This window comes from Anopheles maculipalpis, chromosome 3RL, assembly GCF_943734695.1.
Source record: "Anopheles maculipalpis chromosome 3RL, idAnoMacuDA_375_x, whole genome shotgun sequence".
In the NCBI taxonomy this organism is placed as follows: Eukaryota; Metazoa; Arthropoda; class Insecta; order Diptera; family Culicidae; genus Anopheles; species Anopheles maculipalpis.
The window spans coordinates 18883084-18908786 of record NC_064872.1 but is presented as its reverse complement, the minus strand read 5'-3'; the positions used below and the strand labels follow the sequence as shown (position 1 = coordinate 18908786).

Sequence of the window (25703 nt, the reverse complement as noted above, 5' to 3'; positions counted from 1 at the left end):
CAAACAACAAAACGAATAAACACCACTGTCACACGCACCGAATTTGATTGCCTCACTTTCTTGCACACGCTTGCCCCAAACCGGCACACACAAACACACAAATGCACTAGAGATTGCGTACACGGGCACGAAAAACTGCAGACCACAGTAAGCGACACATGCCGACGGCAACAATATTGCAACGGGGGCTATCGAGGACTTGCACTTGTACACTATATTCCTTCCTTTTTTTTTTGGGGGGGCTCACTTTTCCTTTATTTAATTCCACTTTTCACGCGTTTTTCACAAACTTTTTTTTTTTGTTGCACACCACGAGCATGAGCCGGAAGCTTCCGTCGGAACGGATAGCGGGTTATTATACCCTATTAAACGGACTGTGCGTCAAGCTGAATTGGATTAAAACAATAAATGAGCACATTTTGGACCAATTTTATATGATTCGTAAAAACGGAGAAACACTTGAGATCATGGGGCACTGGGCGTATTGTGAGAATGCCCGGAAGGGAGGCGGTTTTGGCGGTTAAATGCATAAAATCACCACCACATGCATTGCATTGCTTCCTCATTACAAGTGCCGAACCGCCCTCGCTTCCTGTCATTTAGCGTGTTTTTTTTTCCACCCCCGGCTTTTCCACACAGTGTCCAACAGTTCCAACAGTTCCAAGTGATGTGTGTTGTGGGTTATGGCATCGCCGTACGATCTACGGTTGTTGTGTGTTGACCTTTTCGAGCACGCTCTCGAATTCTCGGTATGTAAACGCGCGAGGTTAATAAGCGGTTCCGAGTGATCTAATTTGATCACTATCACGCGGCTGGTGGTGGGATGGGACGCTGGGTGGGTGGTACTCGTTAGCGCTCCGGAGAAACGCCCGGTGTCCGGTGTTTCTTTTCACTTCTAGATTTTGGCACTCGATGGATGAAAAAAGGGCCACGTTTTAGGAGTTCAGTGAGAGCCTGTGTGCGTAGTGTGTTTTGTGTGTAAATTTTATACCATAACTTCATGACCACACTGATAACGGGAGGAACTTTCAGCCAGAAACGTAACGTATTTCATGTTTTATTGTTTTTTTTCCCCTACTGCCACTTCCAATTCCAAACAAACGAACTCAACCATTTCCATCGCACAGCAACACATTTGTACCACGGTGCCTAGACTCGAAGGGCACCAGTCTCCGCCAAGCATTGACAGGGCACAAGGGGTAGGGGGGAGGGTTTGGTGTATATATTGGTAAACATTTCTGCAACACTTGACCTCGCCTCAACACGGGCAGGCAGTATATAGTAGTAAAAGCATCACCGTCACCACACTACGATAGGCCAGGCAAAAGCATTCTTGCGATTCGGACGGAACACAGCATTTTTCGTGGCACCACCGGTCCCTTGAGATCACCCTCTGTATGCTTCTTCCCTTCCCGCCAACACGCTAGAACCAAGCGAGAGGCCACCACAAATGTATGTGTGTGTGTGTGTTTTTTTCCATTTTTCCACTACTTGGCAGGCACATTTTTGTTGGCATTGTTTGCTTTCTGCTCGGCCGCCACCTTACAATGTCGCCCCGAAAACCCCCTCCCCGGGGTGGGTTGGGTTGTTGTGCATTTCTTCTTCTTCACCGACCAATAAGAGGGAACGAGCTATGTGAACACCCGTGCCATATTGTGTTGTTAAAGATGTAATTTTTTTCAGGATTTTCCCAATTGTAAAACCAGCATTACCTAGCGCGCTACCTTCCCTGGCTTCAGTGTGAAAAAGTGAAATAAAACAAAATAGAAGAAGAAAAAAAAAACCTTCGGTAAAACCCGCAATTATAATCGATTACTTTATGCGAACGACATCCCTCTGTCAGCCAACGGCCAAGCAAGTGAAACCTGCCAACAATTCCACACCAAATGTTTTTCTGCACTAACGCAGTGCTGAGCAAGCAGTTCCAAGCGGTAAAGTCCTTTATTTATGTTCGACCCCGGGGTCGACCCTTGTGCTATCCTGTCGCGCTGACAGGCCCAACGAGGTTTAGAAATTCGAAACCCAGTAAAGGCAGCCGCGCGATGTGTTTATCCGGTAGCCGGTAAAGAGGAACAGCCCTCAGAGAAAAACTTGGCGTTTACTTACAAATCGGATGCATCCGACCTCCGGGTTTACGCCTCACTTCCGTGCGAGATTTATGCGCTCAGCTGCAGTAAAGGAATGCAGTCCTGCAAGCGTCCGGAGGACTTTATCGTACTGCGATACTACAGCTTGAAAGATTTCCTTCCTTTTCCTACTCCTTATTGCTAATTTCAATCCTAAACGGTTAAGATCCTAAGTTGCGCGCGTATGTGTGTGTGTGTGGGATTTACGTGTGCATTTATGCACCGGCACATACACGCATCGTCCCCCGCCGGTGCAGTCACTGCCATTTCCGGTTGTGGTGTGATTTATCACAAACCCTGAACGCCTTTTGTTGTGTGTCCATTCATTCCTTTCTACACCAATCAATCTATCAAGGTGTAGTCGTCTTACATGCGGCTGGATGGAATATATTATCGGTTTTCTTCCTGTGAGTCTCCCTCTCCGAAGGGATAGAACACCGAACCTGAACCTGCAGGGTAATGGTCACAGGTACCGACCCGGAGACAGAGAGAGAGAGAAAAAGCGAAGAAAAATCCCTAAAGAACCTTACCGATACGTATCGGGGCGATAAAAACAAACATCCCAACAGGTATCACCGACCAGCAGGATTCCTTTACCTGATGCTTCCTTTCGCCCGCGTGTTATTGACTTGCAGGATGATATGTTTTTAATTATTTTCACACCTTTTGTCTCGCTCGATTTGCTCGAACTTCTTCTGGGGGAAGGTTCGTCTCTTGTTTTCGGTTTTATGGAGACGACCTCCCGTCGATCAACCGATATGCGATGCGTACAGGAACAGGTAGGCAAGTTCTTGGAAGGACACGTACGGTAGGACTGCCCATATCTTAGGGAAACACATGTCGGGGTCAAATCTTACCACCAATCTTGTCCGATGTTTATGAATGAAGTGTTTCTCCAGCACAACTGATGATATCTAAATCGCTTCCAGAGCATAATTCATACAAAAAAAAAACCTCAGCTGGTTGCTTCAAATGCATCCAGAATTCTCTCGCGCACAAGCTAACACTGGTTTGGATTTACTGCCACCATCATCATCATGGGGCGAGAAGCCAAACATAAAAAATAACGAATTGTTAGCACATTTACATTTTTACCGCCCATACCGAGAGCGAGAGAAGACTGGAAAGGGGGGGGGGGGGGGGGGGGGATGAGGCTTTCTGTCCATGCGTAAGTAATTATGCGTCGTGCTCATCGGCCGGAAATAGGAGAAAAGTAAGGAGGAAAACAAAAAAAGAGTCTACCTCACTGCACCAGACGATAATGGAAAAGAATTAAGCAGAGGAGAAAAAAAAAACGCCTCCCCAGCATACAATCGGCATGTGTAGCATTCTTTGCGCATACAGTCATACTCCTGACGTGCTGGCCTAGAGGTGCATTTGGTGCTCCTGCACCTACGATATGTAGTGCAATTACATTTCCAAGTGCACAACCACCGTCAGCGCTCTTTGTCTTTGGAGGACTCTATTGGGGAGGGGGGAGGGGATGTAGGATTTTTACATTTGCGCCTCACTTCGCTAGCAACAATATTGGCCGGGGATGAACTTTGTCACACTCGAATGGATCGCGCCGTAGACGAGGCGGTAGCCGGCAGATAAGTGATACCCTTTTGCTACGGTTACTCGGCAAGCCGGACCAGGCCGAATTGTTCCTAGAATGCTGGATAAAATCGGGAAGAGGTGCAAACACAGGATGGGGGGGAGGGGAGGGGGGAAGGGGGGATGACTGTCGATTAGCGCCCGTTTCGCACCGATCGTAAACATTGGCGTTACAGCATTAATGGGGAGTGCGAGCTAGCTGCAAAATACGGCCAACATTAAGGCTGTTCGGTCTCTCGCTAATAATGCAATAAATGTGTGCTAAATGCAAAGTTGCCACTACACTATCTTCCCTACCCTATGCCCACCACCCCTCGCTTCCAAAAAGGCGCGAAAAAAGAAAGAAAAAGAACCAAACTTTTAATGAGACGAATGGGAGCATTAATTTTCGTTTATTTTAACCAGCGTGGAGCTAGGTTTGCACTACACCGGAAGGTAATGGCGATGCAAACTGGCCGTTGCTCATAAAACATACAACCTCATTCCCCCCCTCCGTGTGTGTTGGGTATCATGTTCAAAGCGGCAAAACGGGAATTGATTCTTTAATGGCGACTAGACAGTAAAAATAAATGAGCAGCATTTAACAGAGCATATACGCGTCGTTGTGCGTCGCGGTTCTAGCCCACCTGGTACCTCCTGGGAACCTATTTGTAGTGGGTTATAAATTACTGGCCCAAATGGATGAAGGTGAGGAAGGGGAAAAACACACACAAACACACTGACACACATCAATCTACCGGTGTGTAATCGATCATCTATTAACGCTCGTTACAAGCTAGAGTTTGGAGGGTTTGATACACCCCGACACGCGGCCCAGTCCTGCCAAGGGTTATCTAAAATAATAACCAAATTAATATTAAATTGCAACAAAAGAACAATCCCTGGCACGTTGGTAGTGATGGTATGATGAATGGTGAGGCGCATTACATTATGAAGTAATGCGAACATATGTAGCCTATCATGGGTAACGACGTAGTTCGATTCGAAGCGGATAGATAAACATGCCTCCTCCTAGCTTCATTTCACAACTGCGCCAGTCCCCCCCCCCCCCCCCCCCATCTGTTTCATTACGATCGATTGAAGAGGCACAATGCTTTATGATTGTTCTGTCCACTAGCCTGGGTACTAGCATAACATCCCTCTACTGCTGCAGGCTCGCCTTCTCACTGAAGTCTTTTCGGTTCAGTTCGTTTTCGGCAAACGGCAAGGTTATCATCGGACATATCAAAATATCAATCAACTGGCAGACAGCGGCCACGACACACACACACAACAGCGCAACACGGTGGACACGTTAAACGCTTCTAATAACACCATTCAAATTGGCCTCAATTTTCCTCTCAAAGTCCCCGGATCGGGGAGAGACCATGCAGGCAGGGTTTTGAAATTGTTTTAATTGGCTTTCCGAAAAAAGCGTTCGCGGGAAAGTAAAACAAAAAACCCCCCCTCATAACTACAATCTCCTTCTTCCTGCTGTGTAGAGCCTTCCCCCCTCTGACAGCATAAAAACCGATCGCCCATTTGTGATCAACCTTTGTGTATGTGTCACCGACAGTTGATCCATAGTGTGCGGCGGGCGGCCCAGCCACTGCTCATCGAATGGTGGCCGCCCAGCTAACAAAGGAAGGAACACTATAATGAAATGAGAAAATCTATCAGAAATGGTGCGCGCCGCACCGAGCTACTCCTTGCGCTACATAATACAGCCAACATGAGTGGTGCTGTATTGGGCTGCTTCGAAACCAATTAAACTTTATCCTCCCATCTGGACATCCGCTCGGCAGTAAGCGAGCCTGCCACACAAAAACACATACACTTCACAGAAACAAAATAAAAAGGACGAACACGGTTCTATCCTCTCCCCCTTAGTGTGTCATACCGCGCCGTACAACAACGAAAAAATGCCGGAAACGAAGAATTGATTTCGAAAAACTGATATCACCCCCGTCAAGCGTGTGTGTATACGCGCCTGTATGTGTGTGTGCTTGTGGTGTATATCCTTCGTCCTCGTCGTTACAACGCTTCCTTTGCCAGCCCTTACCAGCCACTAGCTGGTAAGTGGGGTTTGTTTTAATAACTGCGACTATTGACCAAGGTTTTTGGCTACTATTCTTGATTCCACCACCGCCCCATCAGACGAAAAAGCTGACACGGTTCGATCGAATATTTGGATATGATTCATGGATCAGGAAACTGCGCGATACCTGTGCCGCCTGTTTTGATACCTCGTAAAATTCGGGCTTAAGGATCAGGAGCTCACTATAAGAGCCTCACCATTAACATGTTTTGCTGGGCGAACCCCTTCGTTGTTGGTACATAGCGCAACATTGTGTCTGTAGTTTTAAGGTTTGTTTCGGCCGTGATAGGGCGTCTGGCAGGACCTGAGGAATAAGGACGACGTCTCCAACCGTGCTTGACGACGGAACTCTATTTACACACACAGCGAGAGGGGCTCATGGATCAGCTGCACTGCGAGACCCCCTAAGCTTTTTACTGCGAGCAGTTTTCCAACAGCAAAAACAACGTGCTCCCTTCCCTTTAAACTGGCGCGCCGACAGTCAAACTTCACGCACCGTCGCTTCTTTGAAGACATATCCTGCTGTAAGTGATAGTTAATTAACCCCGTAGGGTACACTGTATTTGTTTGACCTCGCTTTGACGGAGACGTTCAGTTTGCCCTTATTTTTTGTTGGTTGAAGCACAATTGGACCACCACAGAAACTATCTATGCTCCTCTGCAAAGGATGCGATGTGATGTTCCAGCAAAAGCAGATCACCAAGGTGGTCTCTGTGTTAAAAACTGGCTAGCCATGATTAACACCATCATCGAATACCTCAAATTGGAGTCCGTTTTTTTCGGAACCAAATTCGTTGTCCGATGTCCAACGTGATGGCGGTGCCGAGCTACAATGGAAACTTATCCTCGCCCGACTGGCTTTGAAGCTAATTAAGACTCTCCCGCTTCTCGCACTCTCTATCACTCTGCAACCACATATGATGTTGGTGTCCAAAACCCACTGAACCTTAAACAAAAAGCTGTACGAGTGAAATATAGTAATGTTCCAGACGACTCTTTCGACCATGCGGTGGACCTCCGGGCATGGGAGGTACGGAGCAAATGGAAAATGGCATATGGAACGGTAGTTGGTACCATTTTGGAGCGAACGTAGCATAGGACACACACCACCGACACACGGCGGGCAGGGGCAGGGCAGAGAAAAAGAAATTGGTAAAGAAAATTAAAACCAATCCAGACTACGATTTCGACCGGCTTAGCGTTATATCCGTCGTGCCCAATCAATGGTGTGCTGCAGCAAAATCCGTAACGAACAGCTACTGAGCTAAGGAGCGGTGGTAGTAATTGTTGCCGAATGATACTACACCGACTTTCAACTTCAGCTGCAGGAGCTAATGGAAAATTAGCCTTGTTTTTTTTTTTTGTGCTTTCCACTCCACCAACGGACCTTTCCCCGCCAGTCCGACGCTATTTCGCTGCTCATTCAGTTTGTTTTGTCGGTCTGTTGGTTTAGTCCATCCATCCGAGCCCGTCAGTCAGTCAGTCAGTCAGTCAAAGTCATATCTCTCCCACTAAATGCCGACGCGGAAGGACATCCTCCCAAACCCGAAGCAGCAGCAGCGTCGTCGGTGTGCGTTCTGGAAGGTCTCGGCCGACAGCTGTCACAAACATTCGTACACACACACACACACTCTCTCGTGCGATGCACGACCACATGCGACAGAAGCACCACACGACGACACGACACACAGCACGACCACGCGCCCCCACCGGTACCAGTGTCCGATTCGGGATTGTTTATGGGTGATAAATACACACAAAACGTTGCCCACTCGACAGTGTATTTTAGACACACACACACACACACTACGTTCGCGCTTTTTAATGTTACGTTACTTTTAGTTGGATAAAAAATGTGTGTTTTTTTTTTTGCTTCAAGTGAACTCCAGCACACACAGCAACATAGTTGCAAACGTAGTCTATTTGTCAAGTGTGCCTTCCCAGAGGCGGCATCGAGAAGGCTAATTTGCTCCTCGTGCGAAACAATGGGCATCAAAGGTGCCTTCGAAAAGGGTAGGATGACTACGGCGATGATGATGAGCCTGCTCACTATACCATTCTGGCGGGATCTCTCCCCGGAGAACAAACCGACTGCTGAGCAGTGCTGAATTAGCTTTAGCCGGCACAAGTTACAGTACGAGAGCATAGTGTGCAGCATAGGGCGCACAATAGTGAGTAGTATTTTTCAAAAAACCCTTTCCGGTTACTTCTTTTCGCCGACCTCATCACCTTTACAGACAAGAATTGGCCACCGCTTCATATAGCGCGGACTGTGCGCGCATGGCCTCGCGTCCAACGTGTTTTGGTGCACAAAAATGATAACAAAGTAACTAAAAACATACTCTAAATAATAGGCACACCACCAACAACAACACAAAAAAAATGGCTCCCACAAAAAAAACAGAATCGTACCAGCTTCTCCTCCACCAAGTCCGCACCCGTTCCGGCCTGGTCCGGTCTCTTTCGTCTAGTTGATGATTTTTCCACAGACGTAGAAATGAAAAGTTTTCCCCCCCGCCCGGGGCGACGGGAGAAGAGAACATTTTGTGCTGTAACTTGCAGCCTTCACAAAAGGCAAAACATCAAACAGTAAGCAGCTCCACGAGCTGTTCAGCAGGAGGCACCAGAGTCAAGGGGTTGATGATGTACCCCCGGCGGTCGGCACAGTCCCGCGAAAAGGGTTATGGTGCGGGCCCTTGGAAATGCTGTATTTCTTTTTTCTCGCCCTTTTTTTTTTGCTCGCTGCTTAGGTGGCTCGATTTTCTTTCTTGCACCCGTCCCTTGCACCCATACTTCGTGCATCCAATTTTGAAGAGACGTTCTGGCGGCATATTTGTAGCTCTTGTTACATTTTTTTTCGCTGCTCCTCTTGTTCTCTATTTCCTCACAAAGGTAGTTTGGTTTTTTTTTGTTGTTGCTGTAGTTGTGTTGTCTTCCACTACAACTTGTGTAAAGTTGTCTTTTTGCCTTCTAAATTGTAGTGCTTTTACAGGTTTATGTTCCTGCTTTTGTCTAGGAGGAGACTTTAGCTTTAGAGCTCTGCCCTCTATCTTTCTAGTATAAAAGTCGGCATTTATTGTGTTTCATTCTCGGGTTCGTAGTCTCCGACGGGAGTATGAAAACGACGATGACGACGACCGCTATCCACTGCCGCACAATATACTCAAAACAGAACATTGGAGCGCGCGCAAGTATTTGCTTTTTGTAGCAAATACTTTTTTTTTCTTCTTTTTTTGCAGACCACAATTTTATTCTTGCCCCAGTTTCTTCTGCAAAACCGTGCAAAGTCACACAGCAAAACTGCTGCTGCACTTTTACACTGCACAATCGGGTGTTTTGGGGTTTTGTTTTGCAGCCGGCAGCTGCCAGTAAGAAGTCTAGAATTTCAACCATTCACCCATGTTCGCGCAACGGCGGTTCTTGGGAGCAATCATGATGGAGAAGAAAAAAGAAACCACAAGTTAAACCCCCGGGACGCTACAATGTTAATTATATGAAGCGCACGAGCCCATCCCGATGCTAGGCATATGGGGATAATGTTGTGTTCGCGACTGCAAAAGTGAGCCAAGTGCAATCTGAGCCACAGTGGAAAGACACATTTTGTTTACATGTCATTACTCAGTTTTCCTTTCTAATTTGTTAATTTTTTTCACACAAAAAAGCGATTATTTCATGAACAACATTGAGCACAACACTTATTCACTTCTATCCGATGTCTTGTAGAACTTGAATCACCAAAAACTGTCCTTAGATATTGGCTAAGGGCATACTGCTCCGTCCTGCCACACACACACACATACACACACTACACGGTTCGTCTTTTTGGGAGCACATTAACAAATTCCACAATACGACGGGTGCGACAAACAAAAAAGGTTTCCTCCGCAAAGGAGTAAACGAACAGACATTACAAAGGCACAAATTATCCTTGCATATCCTTGCCCAGGTTGTGTCCCTCTTCGCAGTAATAATAAAAAAAAACGAACACAATTTTAATTCTTTCCTCCATAAAACACGACCCCTTTGGAGCATCCTTCCTGTCAGGCCGGCCCACAAAACGCGCGACGCGGCTGCTGATGGCCATCGAAGAGGAATGTTTGCACCAAGGGAGAGACACACGGGAAATGAAATTTATTTCCTTTTTAATTTAAATTTTCCCATTCCTGCACCCACAGGGGTGGGTGTGCGGGTTGTTGCGGTGGGGAAAGAAAGTACAAAATTAACCTACCAGCCATCATCATCATCATCGTCAGCAACGGCAAGAGAAGCAGCACGATCATCCTGCTCTGACTAAGGGAACGCAAGAAAAGCAGTTCCGAGGCCACTGCAAAACACCAATCCGAGAATGAGACCCCCCACAAAAAAAAAAAACATGCAAGGATCTGTGGTGGGTTGAGTAAATAAGAAACCTAGCACTAGCAAAAATGGTGCATTTCGGAGCCGTTTGCTGCAATCCGCACTACCACTGCTGCTAACACGCGTTCGGCACCGAACCGCAGACGCCGTGGGTCTTGTGGCAGAAGGTGGCGAGGTAGAGAAAAAAAACTTTCTTCACAAAAAAAGGATAATATACCATGCATAGTTTGCTTTTTTTTTGGCAAGGATTTTTTTCCCATTCCCATTTTCTTCCCAAGGAAAGCGGGTTTCTCTCGCCGCTGCTGCTTTGCAGTAGTCGAAAGGAATACGGGAAATGATTGCCGAGAAAATGAGTTAGTTTTTCCACAGGCGACGGTGGAGGGTTTTTGTTTTCTTTGCATTCCTTTCTGCAAGTTGTTGTTTATTTTTTTTTGTGCTCGTTTTTCTGGATTTGCTGGATGAAATTGTTGGTTGAGTTACGGTTTATGCAAGCAGGAAAAGGATTGCAGGTCTTAAGACCTGAAAATAAATTAAATACTCCGGAAACTCGAGATTCTGAAGCATAAAGGAGCACAGCTTTTGCTTAATTCTGGGACTGTACAATCTCCAGAAAGAATGCTTGAATATCCTTGCGAAAACCCATTAGGCCTGCGTCTTCTATGCTGCGACCGCTTATTTAAGACATTTTCTTACTTGCGACACACGTGAAAATTAACAAGGAACTTCAGAAACACACATCGCTCTTGGATATGTCAAAATTTAAGAGAAAATGCACATGAAAATTCGATGCAAAACGATTCCAATACCGGAAGGCGGCAACCGCGAAACAAAATCCTGTGTGCACCACACACACCGCGAGATTGAGCAACGATTTTCCACCAATTTTTCACCTAGTTTCACTGTCACCGTGTGCACTCCCAAAAGGACACAACAACACACATACACACACATAATCACACAAACACAGCTGAAGAAACCACAGGCGCACCGAGACCAAACAAACACCAAGAGGCACAGGCAAAACACATTTTTCGCCTCATACGCGGTGGGTGTGGATGTGTGTGTTCCTTTCAAGGAATGGAGGAGCCAACAACAACAACAATAAAAAAAAGTGCCCCAAAACACAAACACTCACAACACCCCCAGTTTTCCGGCGGGGAACAGCGCGGTCCGGAAGATTCGAATGGGAGAAATTTTCCACCTTTTCCGCGCCGCACAACTTCACCCACACGGTTTCGCAAGAAGGTGTATTGTGCCAGGACACCTCCACACAAAGTCGTCGTTTGGTTGTTTTTTTAGGTGTGTTTTTTTTTACACTTTTTTTTTTGTTCACTTTTCAATTCCATCCACCATCGGCCAAGCAGCAACACCAGAAACAGGCGGCAGAAATGGTGGTGATGATGATGAGCTAGAATTTTCCGGTCACCCGTCTATTTCGTTAAGGGAAATTGAGTTTCAGCCATTTGACGTCAGGTTGCTTTTCGGACTTTTCCGGCTTTAAATTCGGTTCCTATTTCTCCGATTCCGGGAGAAATTTCATTCACCAAAACGATCACTTTAAGCTAAGAAGCTAATATGTGAACACTATTTTCCGTACCACTGTGTGTGTTTAAAGTCCAGCGTGAAAAATTGGAAAATTGGAAACCAGAAATGTACTCCTTTTGGTCTGCTTTTGTCCCGGAGAAAATGAGTTGTGAATCGCATTTTAAAGTAGCTACTCAAAAGCTGCAGCTGAATGCTCATGTGTCGATAGACAGGCCACTCATATCCTTACAACCAAAATCACTGCACTTGCATCAACACACCTCAATGAATGGCGATTTTTCTTGCACCAAAATCTACCATTCGCGCAAAACGATTATTGTCACAACTGGACACATTGTTTCCGGGCGTTGAAAAACTATCTTTTCACACTACCGTGCTGGATCGCGATTGATGAACCAGACTAATAACCAGGAGGAGTGTATCGCCCGTCCAGATAGCTTTCTTGTGCCGCTGCACTGCCGCAACGACAAAACACGCACCACACACAACCCGAGAATGGAAAGGAAAAACCCGTACGCACGCGGCGTTCTCTCCACACACGTCCGTACTCGACGAAAGCTTTCCGATTACGCACGTAAAATTCGAAAATTCACAGCGCTCGACCCTGCCAGTACTGGGACTATGCAGCAACTGTGGACCCTTCGGAAACGGCAAACCGATGGCAAAATGCTGATTTCGCCCATTTCGCCGCTCTCCGAGCCAGCGAACGTGTGAGAGCGGTTTGATTTCGCTCTCTCGCTCGCTGCACTTCGCCTGTATTCAACGAATGGCGAACTCTTTGTTTTGTTCGACACTCACAACGCCCGTCCATCGATGAGGGGAAAACGTGTGTGTGTGTGTATTGTAAAGGTAACATGAAAAGAAGATGAGAGAAAGAAAGAGAGAGCACGAGAACACGAAGAAAGAGAGGCAGTATCAGCTTGGAAGAGAGCGACCTAGTGCAAGGGTGTCGAACACATGCAGGGTGCAGAATCGAATTTAATAATGTTGTAACAAGTCTGCGTGTTATTCTTGCTAAGGATTGTTGAGGAAAATAAAAAAAAAATATTGCAGTTAATTCCCGAATAAAGAGTCGGTAGCCAGAAAAATTACTTTATTTACGCTACGGAACACATCTGCGCACAATGAGATCTTTCTAGTTTCAATTTAGAAGACTCTTCCGGAGCACAACTCTCTAAATGGATTGAGTTTGAATTAAAGGACATAGAGCCCTTGAAAACCTAGAAACCCCATAAAGCACCATCAAGACTTTTGCACAATAAACAGTACATTCGGATCAGCTTTAAAAACAGACGACTGTACGCAAACATTCCTCGCTCAACTCATCTTGCGGCATTCTTAGGAACACATCTTCCTCCCAGCCCGAATGTCCCAACAATTTGGGTCCAACCTGCGGCCCATCACCGATCCGCATCAGAGAGAGAGAGAGAGAGAGAGAGAGAGGGAGAGAGAAAGAAAGGTAGAAAGCGAGAGAATGTTGCCCCGAACCGATAATAGTTCTGCACAAAGCGTCACAAACTTTTATCGGTCTCGCTTTCACTTCTGCCCACATTCGCCATCATGGTTCTCGCGGCCATCCTTCCTGTGTGTAGTCACACTGCCGTACTTTCCCGTACAACCCAGGGACAAAAAAAAAAAACGCGGACCGGTCGTAGAGCCGGAAGCAATTCCAAGCAAGGACCAAAACTAATAAGTCAAAGTTTTTCCACCAGCAAACACACACACACAGACACCACTCTCTCTCTCTCTCTAGCAGCCACCATTGGGGGCCCATTTGGGTGGGAATGAAGAAACAAAAAAACAAAGACCAGAACGGGGGACGATCAGAACCACCAGCTAAAACTACCGGTTGGTGAAATGCCGTAAGAAAATGCTCAGGTTCTTTCCCAGGACTTTGGAGCATTCTTTCGTTTCGCCATCGAATGGCAGATATCCTTTCGTCTGGCAGTCCCCACATTGGGCGCTTTCTGCTTCTCAGTGTTTCATTTAATGTGTGCAAATTTCATCTATTTTCTCTAATGGAAGAAAATTGTTTTTTCATTTGCCTTTCAGCACACACACACACACACACACTTGGGAACGCACATGACTAGTGGATGACGATTGGGACCGGGCGTTTCCGTATGGAGGCAGCAGAGGGTTTAGTTTATTTCATTTCTCTCGCACTCGTTGGCCCTCCTGTTCCTGGGCTTGGCGCAGTGGAGACAGGAAAAACTTCCCTATTCCTTGCGCCCAACAAGCAACGTTCTCTTTTTTTTTTTTTGGCAAGCAAGAAGGTAAGCAGCAGCAGGTCTTCCAACTACAACTCACCCTGTTTCTCTAGCAAGAAGTTTTACTTCTGATCCCATGCGTCATGCTTAACCTAGTTTGACTTTGTCCTTTTCGGTAGGTGTCTTTACAAGTTCAAGCATTTCGATTCACACCAGCCACATGTCAAGAAGACCGATTTGATGATGATGATGTGAGTGTGTGTGTGTGTGTGTGTGCTGCTTTGAAAGCGAGCCGGCCACATGCGACTTAAAGACAATATCAGTCTATGAAACGTTATACAACTAATTTAAACTTTAAAGATGATTTTAATAAAACTACTTTCAATTTTAGTTGATTTCGATACCTCAAGATTCCTTCAAAAAAGAAATATACTTCAAAACAATAAAACAAAAAACGGAAACACACCAGCATGGGCCATTGGTAAGAGGCTCCACCAGCCCAACCAATCATGCTTCACTGCAACTAAAGCACCACTGCAGTGGCCGTATGAAATTACTCGCATTTACTTAGCAATATATCCCCGCAGCTGTATATAATAGTAGCATACACAGGGATCCCTGCTGCTGCTGCTGCGATAGGTGCCACAGCAGCCCGTGAAGCTTGCCCATAAACGAAGGCGACGCTAAATGGAGCCGCACTTCAACATTCTTATCGAGAGTGTTTAAGTTTACCCCCGCGGTCCATTTTACTCACACCCATCCGAGCTGAGTGCGAAGCTACTCACTCACCGTACCGTTTACACGATCGCCCAATGGACATCTCGAACCCTCACTCCGAATCCATTTCCGTCGGATGAAGTGAACTGTCGAAAGCGTTTCCGGGCGGGCGCCGTTGGGGTTGGGAAATTGGCTGGCGTGTGTGGGAGGCGAGGGATGCTCGACAGTGCCTAGTTGCCCATGAAAATTGTGGACTCTTTACGGAAGGCGGCCCACTGGTCAGTAGGGAAACTGAAACTAACCCCGAAAGACCAGCGAGCGCGCTGAATTAAGAAAGTTGTAAGGATGTGGAGGAGGCTTGCCGTACCCGAAACCGCCGTACGTTCGTGAGAGGAAATGCGTAGTAAGAGACTGGAGCGAGTTTGACGTTTTAATGATTCCCAAAGGACTTTCGCAGCCACCGTTTTCTGCCCCAAATTGAAACGAACACGTCATCGATGTGATGGTAAAGTTGTGTTGTAGTTCGATGGTGTTTGTGTGTGTGTGTTTTTTTTTTTTACCAGTACGAAATGGCACATTGTGATACACATGCCTAGCAGCGAGATTAAAGGGAGTCCTTCTAAAGGAATCTCCAGACATTACATTTTCAGTTCTATAAGAAGTGAAGCAATTTCTTCGTTCAAATGTTTTGACAGATACTTATTGACTGATGACGAGTAAAAAGCTGCTTAGCTCTATTAAATGACATCCAACTAACACTCGTTTTCTTACCAGCTTAATATCCTTAGTCAATAGTGTAGTTACTTACCTGGAAAAAAGAAGATAAGAAAAATGTGATTAGTCAAAATGTTATTTTATATTATATTTTATGTTTTAATTAATGCAATTAAATCTACAATTTATATTCACAACGCCAGGCGAAATATCTCATAAAAAACCTAAAATGCACAAAAGGTATCAAATATCATGTCGAGCGCTGTCATAGGGAAAATAAAAATTGATCAAGGAATAGAAAACATTAATTTTATGCTGAACAAAAGGAAAGGACAATTAAATGCACTGTAACGAATATTAAATCTTTAGGACAAAAAGATTTCTTCCCCAAAGTCTTGAGTTAGAATACGAATCATTCTCATGGTGCTGATTACGTTCTATTCAGTATATTTCATATAATCTTTGACAGCGAGCATCAGATTAAGAACTATTGCAAGCTCGCACAAAGGACACACTATTATTTTTACTTTCATCCATCATACAATTGACTGACAACGAAAGCAACTGCAATAGAATGACGGACACTGTCCAACGCCACTTTGAAGTCAGTAAAAATGGTGTCAACTTGCTGATCGCCGTCAAACATTACTTCCGAGAGCGAGCCAAACTGCTTGAGATACGAAACATTCTTATTTTTCTTGGCTTAACGATCTACTATGTCATGCTGGCAATCGGATGGGTTGCAAGATTTATTCATAGCACGAAGTTGGATTGTCAGTCCTCAATAAGGGATTTGATCCTGCCCCGGTCCTGCCGTGTGAAGCATCACCGGACCAATTAGATCTTAAATATCATAATATTCAACATCACCTATCTATGTTGGGAAGGGCCAATCCAGGAGCTTTTATTTATTCCTGTAAAACAACCGAGTCGTGTTGCTAGAAGCTTTTACTTGAAAACGGAAAACTAGCTTGAATACCTTTGCGAACGGGTTACCAAGAGAGAAGTTACTATAGTTGGTCCTGGCTCCTTTTTTTTCAAAACTGGCATCAGTTAAGCCAACTTCCATGTTTTGTTTAAGGAACGGCCGGGGTTTTTGAGTAGAACTAGACAAGTGCGAGGCATTTCTAGACACCGCGGACAGCGGGTAGGTTAAACTGGACAACCGTCGCCCTTTCTCGACAGTGGTCAAGTTGAACTGGGCAAACGCTAGCTTGAAGTGGATAAACGTCGCGAAGAACTGGACAGTCATATTTGAAATGGTTTGTGAAACAGTTGGAAGCGATTCGGAAACGCTTGGCAAATATTTTAAAAGAAACCGTTGAAATGCACATTTTTTTTATAATTTACATGCATAACATGCATTCAACAATAACATTAATATAGTTTGTACTTTGAATATGTTTGAAAGCGGTAAAATAAATGTATATGAATTTTTGTACGTCTGATTTAATATTTTTGATTCTGTAAAAAATCCATCACAACAGATACAAGAACTCGGTTCAGTGATTATAAATAGAAACGGCTTCTGTCATCATCTGTCAAAAGATACAATTTTGAACAGGCATTGCAAATATTTTATTTCTACCTTACATTTTTGAGTAGATTTATTTGGGGATTATTTGGAATTGGAAATTAGAATAAAAAAAGTGTATTTCAGTAGTTTTTTTTTTAAATTGTAAACTTAGCCAAGCGTTTCCGAAACCATTTCACTTAGTCAGTACAAACGGGGATAGTCTGTCCTCAGTACGGGAGGACGTTCCGGATAGGATTTAAACACCGGTCCTGCTGTTTGAAGACCAGCGCCGATGTCGCCTACACCACCGGTCAGAACCGCTCTGGATGGTTATGATTTGCCAAGAATTATTGTAAATGGTTTTGCCAATGCATTTCTACATCTAATAAGCTCCGATGCAAAAACACAATCGGGACCAGGTGTGAATAAATTGGGGCAGCCCCCGTAGTGAGGTTTGACTATCCAACTACGTGGTTATCAGCAATTTGGAGAAATGGTTTGCAAAGAAGAATCAGAAACTAGATGTGTACTGTTTATGTGATCGAATTACAGTTTCTGAGAGTCCTTAAACAAATTAAAAGCATGCCTTAAGTATCGTAAACAAATAAACATCTCCCTACTGTTTTACGAATGTAAAATAATGTAACGAATACCAGCACTTAAAATTCCGATTCCAATCACAATCCGAAACAGTCATATACTCCACTATCATAGATCGGATTTTCACACTCAACCATCGCGACGGTACACAAGCGTACATACACTTTATAGTGCTCATTGCAGCCCATTAATACCAACGTTTTATTACGCTTCAAAAAGCAACTCCATGCCACAAACGCCAACGGAGGAAAATTTCCTTTAATCCCACAACACACCTTTACATTTCCACCGAAGTGCGCACGTTAAGCTGCAGGCGCAACTTCATGGCGACAGCCAGGGACATAAAGCGGACACGTAATCGATTTCTAGAACTTCCCTCCGTATCCCGTGTTCCTTGTGCCGGCCTTTTTACGGCACGAGGAACTCAATCTTGAAGCTTTCACCCTATCCGAGCCGAACAACAAACACAAAGGGAAGCAGGGGAACCACCACCGCCGGTCGTAAAAATCCGCGGACTTAGATATTCGAGGTGAATTTTCCACCTCAGTTAACCTTCGTACGATGGCCGTGGCCGTGTCTGAAGATTAGACGAACAAGGTTGGGAAGGGAACGGTGTCGTCCGATTTTGGTTGCACACCCTCCAAAAACACACACACACACATAGACACGCCAGCACACGGGCACAGAGGGACGCGACGGTAACCAGGCCAGGCAAACGAAAAAAAAAGTACTATCCATCCATCGTCGTGCATCATCAGTTTCGCTAATTTATTATTCTATGACTTTTGGTTCTGTACGGTGCGCCAAGGGACCTTACCTTCCTAGTGGAACTATTTTCATTCTGTTCCCTCAGTGCTTTCTCTGCAAATGTCGCTACCACTTCGCCCTGGAAATGCTACCTTTCTACCTTGTTCCCATCGCTTGTTCCAGTTTTCTTTTTTGGGTGGAAAATGTTTTTGGATTCGGCTAGCAGCGTAACGCTGAATGAAAAACCCCCGAAAAAAATAAAACAAAAAGCACACATCAGCGAGAAGGAGTAAGAGATCAACGGGGCTTCTAGAATATTGGCTCGGCGCTATTCGGCAGTGTGTACAATGGGAAAAGAAAAGCCAAACCCCTACGTCTGAAGCACATAAAACTAAAATCGAGCAATCGTAGGGAACAGAATACGGCAAGCACCACGTCGGCCACTCGCGGGGCGAATCCTTCTTCGGCAAAGCAAATGTTCAAAGTCGTCAATCCTTGGTGCTAGTAGCGTTGTCTATTCAGTGGCCAAGTGGCACGGGAAGGCTCCAAACGATGTGAAGCAAATGATACTAAAATATGAAACAGTTCTATCTGAAATGTATACGATTCCGCTTCCCCGCGCTTCACCCTGGGCCAGAACCCTCCAGAGTCCCTCAGACAGTCCTCCCCTAGACAACATACAACACGAATAATCTGTTGTAATCTAGGCGCGGAAAGTGAAAGTACCTCACAGCCTTTTTGCTAGATACCAGGGTCCACAACAACAGGCCACAGAAAAAAAGGAGTCCAAACCAACCAAACCAAAAAACGAACAACGAACCCACTAGCTCTGGGAACATTACAGACGCCTCGACAAATGGCGATTTTACGCAAAAGGAAGTAGTTTTTGTTCCATTTATCTATTGGACAGGTGCAACCGCTTTTACACAAAAGGATTTGGACACAAAGTCCAAACAAATAGAACATTCGTTCTTTTTTTTTTCGCAACAAAATCCGAAATGTACCTTTGCTGTAACACACGCGCACCTCGTTCTAAGCCTCTAAGGTCGCGGTGGCGGTGGTTGAATGATGTGTAAGAAAATGGAATCACACAAATAAATCGATGTACACAATGTACCCAGTGCTGGGTGGGCATGGTCTCTTGCATGGCGGTCGCCATTTGTACGGCAAATCGCATCGTTTGATACGGTACAAATGTTTGTATTAGGCACACAAATCAAACCACTACGTACCAGCGTGTCTAGTTTCGAACAGGCGCGCGTTTAAGACAAATGCGTGCAGATGAATTGTTGGTACACCTAGCTTAACAAATGCTACTTATGTTTTTTTTTTTTTTTTTGTATATTCCTTAGGTTCTCTTCAAGCATGACCCACCAATATTTCTAATACCCACCAACTCTTCGTCCACAGGCGAGAACTTGAGAAAGTGATAAATATTCATCGGAAAATCGAGTCTCGGACTGTTTTGCGAGGTCATTCATGGTTAGCCACGTGGGGCTCGTGGTTCTTGCGAGTGATAAATAATGTTTTAATCTAGTACCATACCCGGACACACGCGTCAAGAATCGATGAAACGGTTCATAGCTACGCCGCGTAGTATTCAAATGTAGTACGAATATTCATCTCTCTCATACTCCCCGAAAGCGGATCATAAACGGAGGCAAAATTATGGCATTACGTTCAATTCTCACTAAAATATGGTTTCTTTTATAGTTTGCCCAGGTCCAGTGTGCGGTGTGTGGCTGATTAATTCAAAAAGGGCTCGGTACGCCTGCTGGTGAGGGAACATTTTATTGACTACTTCCAAATCCCATTCCCGAGCGCCATTCGTACACATATTAACCCTTTTGTCGTAGCGAAAATTCAATCTCTATACATTGTGGGTCAGTAGCATGAAATTTCTTCCCCTCCCCGTCGGCTGCTGACAAAGTGGGCAAAGAGGAATTCAATTTCAGCTTCGACTAAAGACCGGAACTCATTCCATAAATCACCCCACCACCAAAATCGAGATTGGTCAATATACCGGTCGGCATACGTCCGCTTGCACGGCCATTCCAGCAGAAGCCTTTTTGGGAGGTTCGTAAACCCGTTGCTTTACTGTTAATTATTATTGACCAGTTTTATAACTTTTGACATGCGATATACGAACGGGTACATCATGGAGAAGCGAAAACATATGTTTGAATATGCGACGAAGCGTACGAATGTTTTTGCAACAGGCGGAAATACATCAAAAAGAGCTAAGAAGTTACATAAAATTATCATAAACATCTTAAAAATTTTCAACAGTAGCCGATTATTGAAAGAATTTTCATGCGACACTCTTTGCATCTCAATTCCAATCTTAAGTCTTACGAATGAAAGAAAGATATTTCACTAACTCACCTCGTACTACCATTCCTTGGTTTGGAATTTATGAAGAAATCATCTAAGTCATTGCTCTTACATTTTTTTTTGATTTTTTTGTGAGTGTCAAACAGTCGAACAGTGAGAATATTTTGTATACCAATCCGTTAAGGATTGGTTTCTAAACGCACCAACATTTTATACATTATATTTTTAAAGTGTAGGCGACATCGGCGCCGGCCTTTGCACGGCAGAACCTCCCATGCCTCCGTAGTGAGGACTAACTATCCAATTACGTGGTTTCGACAAGTCTAATAAAACAATTCGATGGCCGGCGTGACCTTAGAAGATAGTAACTAATGATTGAAAACTTCAAATCGCTACTAGAGACAGGCTCTAAGTGCAAAATCATAAACTTATATCATGATTTTGTATCTCTACAGGTAAACCCTAGTACCACTAGAGCAATAAACAGCGCCGTTTTACCAGAGTCCTAAAAATTACCTATTACTAGTCGACACCTCCATACGAGAGGACACGAAGAACATTCCAAGTGATCTTCGCTGGAGGACAGTTTCCATCATTTTTGTGGATAAGTATGGCCATGCAAATCCTCAACAGTACTACACAGACGGATCCTCTTCGGAGGCGGGCACAGGCGTATTTAACACATGCACCGAACCCTTCCACAAGCTTATACAGACATGCTCTATATATGTATCTGAGCTGGCTGCTATTTTATATTTACTGATAGCCTCAGCGCTGTCGAAGCACTGAAAGCCGTCAAGGCATTAAAGAGCTCTCATTACTTTATACAAAAAATACTGAATATTCTAAGCTCTTTGTTTAAAAAACATTCCGAAGCATTCCGACTCCTTGGCTAAACGAGGTGCCTCCGATAGCAGCATTTTTGAGGAGTCCCATCACGAATTTCTTCGCACCCCACAACAACTGTGCATGGCCCGCTGAAAGAGCACGTGGGATGAGGAGGAACCATTATGCGATGAATGCACATCTTCAACGCATAGGTAGCGCCGACTCCAAGGTTTGTAGCTATAGCAACGGATACCACGACTTTGACCACATCCTTTGGTCATGTCTGTTCGATGCGGCTAGACACGGACTCTTAGCAGCCGTTCGGGCATCAGGAAGGTCCCTGGCGATGCCGATGCGCGATATCCTGGGACAGAAAGATCTGTTTGACTTCGCAAAAGAGATGGGAGTCGTCCTTTGATCCCTCATCCTCTCCCTTCCCGTAGATTGTACGCACTATCGTCCTATTGGCGGATTGAAGTTTGTTATGTTTATTGGATTTTTTTTTAACGGTGACGTCGACATGCGCCAATCGCTATTTCGGCCCCAGAATCTATAAAAGTTGGTTCGGTTCGGGCTGGTCGGTTTAGAGAGCGTAGCTGGCGACCTTGTCGTTTGCGGAATGTCTGGGTTCGATTTAGCAGTAACTTTACAAGGTTATTGTGGCTAACGGTTCCATGCGTTTTGCAGGCGTCAGGGTTGCCAGCGACAATATTAGATTACTGAACCAATTGAATTTGGTTAGGACGACGTGAAGTTGTGACTGGCAGCTTTACTATTGGCTGAATGCGTGAGTCAGATGTTACTGCAGCTTCACAAAGTTGTAGTGGCTTTCGGACTCGTGCGTTCTGCCGATGGTGGGACCGCCAGCCACAACATCCAAATGATGGCAACGATATGGAGGCTCCAAATCTCTCCACGGCACGATGTTCCAAAGAGGCGCTAACCTCTTAGCTGAAATAGAAAGGATAACATCAGAACCATCCCTGGCAGCAACAACATTCACAACCGAGCTCACACGGGATAAGGTGCACTTGAATTGAGGCAGAAGGAAATGTCAACCCTCCAAATAGGATATAAGTTGAATGAGTTGTTAAGCTAGATTTAAGATTAGATTTTAAGGAATACGGGTTAAGGAATACGGAATAAAACATAGAATAAAAAGAGTATCGTTGACATAAGCTACCCTTGTCAAAGAAGAAAATTGGAACAAATCTAATACTCTGTTCGCTGGCAGGTTTTGACTGTCAGTTTGTATTGAAAGAAACCATATTTTTAACCGAAAAGCTTAAATCCACGTAAAAAAACTGGCTTGGGTCATCATAGACCTCAAAGACCGTATCTCAAGCGTAGAACCTGTTAAATCTAAACCACCATAGAATATAGAAATGCGCTGTAAGTTGCGCTTCGTGTAGACCGAGTTTTATATTCATTTATCTTTGCTGTTACTATTCTGACCTGTACGTCAGGGTGTGTTAGAATATAAAAAGACTGGGGATTGCCCTCTTAAGCGGAACCTAAGAAATGCATCAAACGAAAGTTTTTTCAGAGAATCCGAATCATCTTGACGTCCGTTTCGTATAAGTTTATCAAACAGACAACCGGAACCAATGCAGTCTAATACTAATATCAACTTTTTTACATCAGCGCAAATGAATATAACAACAAAAAATCATCCCAATATCACCTCCCAATCGTCAAAAAGTTATATTACAGCGAAATGAAATGTCTAACAGAGCTAGATTTCCCAATTCCTGGCATAGAAAAGTTGCGACGCTGCATAAACTGCATCACATGTTTACAATGGATTCGCACCCAAAGCCGACAGCATCTGATTGAAAAACTCGATTCTACATTTCCATTACACGTTTTACACACCATCCTTGACAAGCAGGGAAATGGAATCGACAGAACAAATTTCTGCGCAATTTTCAATCAGAAAGCGGGCGCGTGTCACCACACCCAAGGGCAGCACACGGTGAGTCGCGAAAGAATCGAAACATGGTTGCGCGGTTCGCATCGCAGATCGCACCGCACTACTACCGCACAAATGCTCGGCAGAATTCGCTGAACACAATCCTCCCACTGCCAGAGCACGGCAAAGAAGCATAATGCATTATTTGTTTTGAATTTAAATTTCATGCCGGTTCCATTTGTGGCCACATCCTTCAGCGAGCGGGCGAAATTGAAGAACGTACCGCGCAACCGTGCACCTGTTGTGTATCGGGTGCGGGCGGCTTGGCGGCCTAGCTAACTTTCAATCTGGTTGCCACCATCGGGACCAAAAAAGGGTGGGAGAGAAGAAAAAAACACACACACACAAAACAAAACGAACTCGGAGTCAGTTAGTGTGTTCTCCTGGGGGATCAAGTTTGTTTGGTAAAGTTTAACCCGCGGCACCGGGCACGACGCGGGACAACATCTCGTCGTACAGCTTTGCAGAGCGTACGCGCGAAATGTGTCCGGGGGGGGGTGAAGGTACAAACGGGTATGCATGGTGCATGGTTTCTTCTCGCGCACTGATCATTTGCCGACTTTGAAAGTTGTGAATTTACTTACAAGAAGTAGGCAAAAGGGAAACTACGGCGCAAATCTGTCAAAGAAAAAATAATTGACTTTTACAACAAACTTCCCCATGCTGGGATGGAGAGCGACAACAAATAGAGGTAGTGTCCTCAAATGAAGATGCATCAGGGCAACTGTTGGATGGCGTATTTGACAAGTGAATTAATACTTTTAGATAGAAAGAGAGACAGAGCTAGCGAGAGGAACATACACTCACTTGATCGGACAATCAAATTTGAGCGTTAAAAAACTTCATCTCGTGTGTCCACTCAGAAAAACCTAGGACTACGCGGAGATGTCTCGCAGGATTCTTCTATTCTACGGTTTTTTGGAGCAGACTTAAACTCATTTTACCATAAATATCTCAACCAACAAACGAACGAACACAACTGAAAGTAAATTAAACACCGCAAAACTTGAGCCCCATGGAAAAAGGGAGCTTAAAAAAAACCTCCAAAAATAAAAGTCCCACAATAAAAAGGACCCACAGTCCCGCGGGCGAAGCCACCGCACCACCCGGCCCGAGCCGGGTTATCTAAGGACATCCATCTGAAATGTTTATTGCGTAAATATTTAAGCGAAACATTTTGATCAAATTCACCGTCGTACGCGTCACCCATCCCGTAGTTAGTAGTTTTTGGCGTTAACTTCAGCCAAAAAGCAGAAAACCGAGAGACAAAACCTGTCCCCAAACGAACGGACATGGTTGCGGTAGAAGCCTCAGCAGTAGTATGGCCCCCTTGTTGTACTATGTGTCTCGAGGGATTCGGGCAAAGTCGGTAGCTCCCGGTGCCATACTCACACACGCACACATACTGCTTATCCGATGAGGACCGACACAAACCCGCTAGCTAGGCGCTGGCGTACGTTGAGTAAATATTTGCCCTTCTTTCTGCCCGTGGGGGGTGGGAAGCATCAACCGAACAGTCCCATTCTGAACTGGCAGGGACGACGTTAAGGACGATGGATTACTTACTTTCACCTTAGTCGTCGTTGTCGTCTTGGTTGTTGTTGGGGACGAAGCAGGTCTCCACCGTTTTCGTCCTTGGTGCTCTTACCCGGTAGCTCCAGAGCACTTTCTCCGAGTCTCTGTCGGTTAGAATAACTTACGTACTTTTACCAGTTACAGCCTGTTCAGAGGCGTTTCCTTTACACCGTCTTCACTACAGTGTACTGCAGGGTGAACTTTTTCTGCACCAAAAGATGAAACACTGTAATGCCCTCCAAAGGGGGAAGCAGAAAATACTACACAAAAAAAAACAACAAACCAAACGAAGTAAAAGTGACTTCCAACGAAAACTAGCGAAATGCGCGCACCAGAAAAATTTCTTCATTCAAGTAAAAATGTCATAAAATAAAGTAAAATAAAAACCGGAGAGTATAAAAACCAGTAACACGCACATCGTAAACCATTTTTCGGCCCATTTTTCCCGACCAACATCGAGCCGGTCGGACTCTGCAGGAGCCACTGGGTGTAAAAGCGGACCGTGAGCTGCCGTTTTGTAGCATCAAGCTGACAAAAACACTCCGACCGCGTCTTGAGTAAAATTCTACAACAAACGCCCGTTCGATTGGAGTAGTTTTGAGTCGCATATGTCGTAAAAGCGTCCGCTTCATTTCGGTTAGTACCTTCCGGACTTGTAATGTACAGCGCAATCGTGGTGGTGGTCGTTCCTATGTGAGGGAGACAATTTACCACCTTCCAAACCGTGTCCGTGCTTCCGAAAATTTGCCCTATTGTTTCGCATGCAAAACTCAATTTCCTGTTTCCTCTT

The 25703-nt window shown here is 44.9% G+C and overlaps 2 protein-coding genes across 3 annotated transcripts in view; one reads left to right on the top strand and one right to left on the bottom strand.

Annotated features, from left to right (window-relative positions):
* LOC126564110 (ribonuclease Z, mitochondrial) overlaps positions 1-25703 on the top strand; it is a 346473-nt gene that overhangs the window by 225492 nt on the left and 95278 nt on the right. The window lies entirely within an intron of this gene.
* Positions 1-25703, bottom strand: part of LOC126564085 (aryl hydrocarbon receptor nuclear translocator homolog) — a 202852-nt gene that overhangs the window by 149038 nt on the left and 28111 nt on the right. The gene's annotated exons all lie outside the window — the stretch shown is intronic.